We start from the raw sequence: 5,831 nt of genomic DNA, 5'->3' as shown, positions 1-5,831 counted from the left end.
GACATGAGTTCTTATAGATTTTTTCCATTTAAAAATTAATTCTTGACTGTGATGACTACAAACCAGTAGCGTACCTAGCGTGGGGCGGGGGCGGTGCGCCCCGGGTGTCGCTCATCAGGGGGTGCCACGGGCTAGGGTGACCACATGTCCCTGATTGCCCGAATCCCCGACAGCGTCGTAAATTTTTTTTTTTACGCGGAGGAGACAGAGGGGTGCCTAGCAGCCGCTCGGCGCCCCTCAGTCTCCTTCGCGAGGCTTCTAACTCCGTTGCGATGCCGGCATCTCATGATGAGCGCCGAAATATGATGTCATATTTCGGCGCTCAGCAGTGAAGCAGCGCAGCGGCACAGCAGGAAGACTGAGGCGTCGTGCTCCCACCGCAGGACTTCTGAATGGTAAGTCCAAAACCTTTAACTACAAAGGGGGAGAGGGTAGATAGTGGGGAGAGGAGGGTAGACAGTGGGGAGATAGTGGGGAGGGAGGGGGTAGATGGGAGGGAGGGGGTTAGATAGTGGGGAGGGAGGGGGTTAGATAGTGGGGAGGGAGGGGGTTAGATAGTGGGGAGGGAGGGGGTTAGATAGTGGGGAGGGGGGGTAGATAGTGGGGAGGGGGGGGTAGATAGTGAGAAGGGGGTAGAAAAGGGGGAAAGGTAGATAGTGAGAATGAGTGAATGTGTGGATGAATTGTCTGAATGAGGGAGATAATTAATGAGTTTGTGAGAATGCATTAACGAATGTGTAAATTTCTGTGAATGGGTGAGAGAATAAATGATTGTGTGAATTAATTATGTGAATGAAAGTGTGAATTAGTGAGTGACTGTTAAAGTGTTTGCGTATATGATAGATGTATATAGATGCTAACAGCAATCATACTCCTATCATGCCAAGTCAGCTAGTACATGCTGGAATCTGGGTATGCCTGGGCATGATAGGAGTGTGATTCCTGTTAACAATCATATATATATTAATATTGCTAACAATTTTTTTTGTCCTATTTTGCTGTGTTACTTACTTTAAATAAAAGTGTGAGATTTTTTTTTTATGGTGGGGGGTCATATTCGGTTTCGGACAGGTAAATGCTGCATTTTCGGTTTCAGTCCAGAAGTTTCGGTGCATCCCTAAGCCAGACATTGAAGTGGTAGGCCTACACCACATCAATGTCTTAGTATATAGTGATAGGAGTTATGCTGCACTATTATCAATGTCTGGCTCAATGTATAGTGATAGGGATTACGCTGTACAACCATCAATGTCTGCCTCAGTATATAGTGATAGGTGTAATGCTGTACCACCGTCAATGTCTGCCTCAGTATATAGTGGTAGGTGTTATGCTGTATCACCGTCAATGTCTGCCTCAATATATAATGATAACAGTAATGCTGTACCACCTTCAATGTCTACACCAGTATATAACGATAGAAGCTATGCAATTTTAAAGTGTTTGGGGGGGTGCCACATACAGGATCCGCCCCAGGTGCCAAATACTCTAGGTACGCCCCTGCTACAAACTGTTGACATGTAAGAAAGGAGGGGAAGGCAGTGTGTTTGGTTGTATAAGGTTTTCTCTTTACTGTTGAGTATATATATATATATATATATATTAGTTAGATGTTACAACAACAAAGAGAAAACCTTATACAATCAAGAATCCCATCAAGTCACTCCTATATATATATATATATATATATACATATATATATACACACACTCTCACTGGCCACCTAATTAGGTACACCTGTTCAATTGCTTGTTAACACAAATAGCTAATCACATGGCAGCAACTCAATGCATTTAGGGAGCAACTTGCTGAAGTTTTTTTATTTATTTATTGTTTTATATAGCATCATCAAATTCCGTAGCGCTGTACAATGGGTGGACATAACAAGTAGTATGTAACATAACAAATTGACTTACAGAGACAACAAGTGAGGAGGGCGCTGCTCAAACGAGTTTAAAATCTAGAGGGATTTAGGGTGTATTATACAATAGGTAAAAGTGCCGTTGTTAGCGATAGACCAGCCACACTACTATAAGTATAGCAGGAGAGGGACTAGGAAAGGTGAGCTGAAGGAATTTGGGAGGGCGTTAATGTGCTATGTTGTAAGTGTCCTTAAAGAAGTGGGTCTTGAGGGATTTTTGGAAGGAATAAAGGCACGGAGAAAGACGGATACACCAGTGGAGGGCATTCCAGAGGATAGGGGCAGCCCTGGAGAAATCTTGTAAGCGTTTTGAGTTTCAAAATGATTGAGTTTTGAAAACGATTGAGTTTCAGGAAACGTGCAGACATCCAGGTAGAGACAGAACGAGACAGTTAGTTACACAATCTAAGACAGAAGGAGAGAGATCAGGAGAGAATAGATAGATCTGGGTGTCCTCAGCATACAGGTGGTATTGAAAGCCAAAGGATACGATTAGTTTGCCAAGTGAGGAAGTGTAGAGAGAGAACGGAAGGAGTCCTAGAACTGAGCCTTGAGGGTACACCGACTGAGAGGGGGAGGGGAAGTGTTACTGGAGACAGAGACACCGAATGTACGATCAGAGAGGTAGGAAGTGAACCAGGAGAGAGCAGTGTCACGGAGACCAAGAGCATGAAGAGTTTGAAGCAAAAAGCAGTTGAAAGGTCCAGTAGGATTAGCATGGAGTAGTGGCCCTTGGATTTAGCAGTAAGCCGGTCATTTGTAACTTAAGTAAGGGTGGTCTCAGTAGAGTGTCGAGGGCGAAAACCAGATTGAAGAGGGTCAAGCAGGAAGTTGGAGTCTAGAAACTTAGTTAATTTGGTATAAACAATTCAAACCGAGCATCAGAATGGGGAAGAAAGGGTTTAAGTGACTATGAACAAGGCATGGTTGTTGGTGCCAGACGGGCTGGTATGAGCATTTCATAAACTGCTGATCTACTGGTATTTTCACGCACAACCATCTCTAGGGTTTACAGAGAGAGAGGTCCGAACAAGAGAAAATATCCAGCGGCAGTTGTGTGGACAAAAATTTCTTGTTGATGTCAGATGAGAATGGGCAGACTGAATCGAGATGACAGAAAGGTAACAGTAACTCAAATAACCACTCGCTACAACCAAGGTATACAGAATACTATCTTGGAATGTACAACACGTCGAACCTTGAAGCAGATGGGCTACAGCAGTAGAAGACCACTCTGGGTGCCACCCCTGTCAGCTAAGAACAGGCAACGGAGGCTACAATTTGCACAGGCTCACCAAAATTGGACAACGGAAGACTGGAAGAATGTTGGCTGGTCTGATGAGTCTCGATTCCAGCGTAAACAACAATAAAAGCATGGATTCATCCGTATCAATGGTTCATGCTGGTGGTGGTGTAATGGTGTGAGAGACACTTTCTTGGCACACTTTGGGCCCCTTAGTACCAACTGAGCATTGTTTAAACACAACAGACTGCCTGAGTATTGTGTTCTGTTATGCACTATAACTGGATTCTCTACATGTTACCATATTGTTCATGTGTTACCTATGCACACCACTCCTTACTGATAGACCTTGGTTACACTGCCCAAGCTGGACTCTTTCTCAAAGCCAACTGTGTTTCATACCAAATGATTTATGCCACTCTAAGGAGTAAGTCCCAGGGATCCATACCCCAACCCTCCCCCAATCTCCGGCACTAACCCTAGCCAGGCTAGGAGAGAATACGCCACTGTATCTTTTATGGCAACAATGTAAGAATGTATTTTACACATTTAGTAAAATAATGTAAGTTAAAAAAATAAATTTCCATCAACTTCAGCCTTGCTGTTGATCCATCAAATTGCAGGTTCCCCTTTACTCTTAAAACAATGGTGTCCATATTCTGCAAACCTAGTAGCGATATATAGAATGTATCTATTTACGGTGCAATGGGGCAAATAACTGTTTAAGTAGTGTTGTATATTGCCCAGAACAGCCCTTTTAATGTATTTCATTTGCCATAATTATTTATTTTCTTTATAGGACCAACAAATCATGCCACGCTGGACAACAGATCATACAGTCAGCCACAGATACGAGCAGAGAGAAGAATGGTGTTTGATGTATGCACAACCAGAATGTAGTATCGCTGTGGAGTACAGTGTCTTGCAAATAGTCATTGTTTGCTCCATGGTTTGTTGTCTGCCTCAATAAAAGATCAGAGTACCTACTGTGCGTAGTGTTTGTATATAGCTATATACGTAGCTGGGAACGACCAGGGGTTGAAATGCCTGCTTGAAAGCAGGCCACTCAGTTAAGTGTACCTTTAAATGAAGTCAAGTCAGGGTTTCCATGAGGACCAGTATTAAAGCCATTTGGGCGGCATATTTGGCAAGTATGATTTAACTTACAAAAATATACACAATTACTAGTACAGCAAAAAAGAAAAAAAAAAGCAACTGTAAACCATTAACTTTTTTTTAAATCTAAAAGGGACTCTGGACAGTGAGCAGTGCCTCCGCTGGCATTGGAGGGGTTAAATTAGTTGCCCTATCCTGGGCCAAGAGTTTGGGAAAGTTTTGTAGCCCTTTCACAGCAGCTTGTAGTATGCGGTATTATCAGAGAGTCCGGCAAGGTTTCCCCTACACCGCAATTATATCGGCGACACCACAACCACCATCACCACCCGTGCACGGGAGGAGAACCCATATGTTTGGAGGAGGAAGTTTTACCGCGACACTAACCAATTGGAAGGTACTTTGCAACGACCAATCGCAATGTAGCGCGAAGTCACCAATAGAAAAGCTCTTTGTATGAAACATATGTCGAATGCTCACATTACCAGGCAGAATAAGCAGCAAATGAAAGCTTTTCAGTAGGTGTGTGTGTGTTGTGCTTTTTCTTTTTTGTTTTTGTTTAGTTATTTGCAGACCTTCCCTGTAATGGAGGCGCAGCGCCAGCAGCTGCAGGAAGAGGTGGATACAACAAAGGCAGGAGAAGTAGTACATGTGACAGTACTGCCGGCGCCTGTCCGGCATCAATACCAGCAAGGGAGTAACAATAAGAGAGCCACTGCTTACTAGCCTTACCTCCCAATACACCCTGCGGGACCCTCCAATATACCACCAACAATGGGGCTTACCGGTGCTTGCACTATATGGTGACTATAGCAACCGGGTGTTCTCTTTCATTCACTAAATGCATTAGCTGCACTATTCTATTGGGAGACAATGATGTGAAGACATTGATTAGCAGGTTACTGTGCAGCTCAGTGCTCCTGACTCCATGAATCCCATACAGGGAATGTAGTTCATCTCCCATAGGTAGCGGTGAATCATATAGGTAAACATCTTCTGGTATGGAATTAACGTTTTGTTTTACAGATCGGGGGCGAATTAGTTCCATTCTTCACTTTCCTTAATATGTATACACCTTATGGAACATAGACATCTATAGTCAGGATTGGTAATTGTGAAACCTGACAATATATCACATTCTTTATTTAACAAAAAGAGCCGGTGTTTTAATTTCCTTTGATATTGAAATACACAACTTCATTTGTCTGGCATGCATATGCTTCCTGAATAACTGCATGCTGATCATAGGCTGATCGTATTCTTTCTTTCCTTCTATGCTTCTCTTTTGTTAGAATGCATAATGCGATAATAACTGGGAATATAAGAAAATAATAACGGCGTGGAATTTCATTTGCAGGTAGAACTTTAAGGTAATTTTGTGTTTAATAACAATTTTCGCCCTTTACTGAGTAACCAATAATAATTTTCTCTTAAATACAAAATTACACATTATGTCCACAACAAGGAAGCTTCTCCACAACAATAGGCAGGTGTGTTTCTTTGGAAAATAAGATGTAACACTTTGTTTTTTTGTCTGCTTAGATATGAACTCTTAAT

This window comes from Sceloporus occidentalis, unplaced genomic scaffold (genome assembly GCF_023333645.1).
Source record: "Sceloporus occidentalis isolate IW3139 unplaced genomic scaffold, rSceOcc1.0.p SCAF_27, whole genome shotgun sequence".
Taxonomy (NCBI): domain Eukaryota; kingdom Metazoa; phylum Chordata; class Lepidosauria; order Squamata; family Phrynosomatidae; genus Sceloporus; species Sceloporus occidentalis.
The sequence above is the reverse complement of the archived record's forward strand: the minus strand, read 5'-3'. Positions refer to the sequence as shown.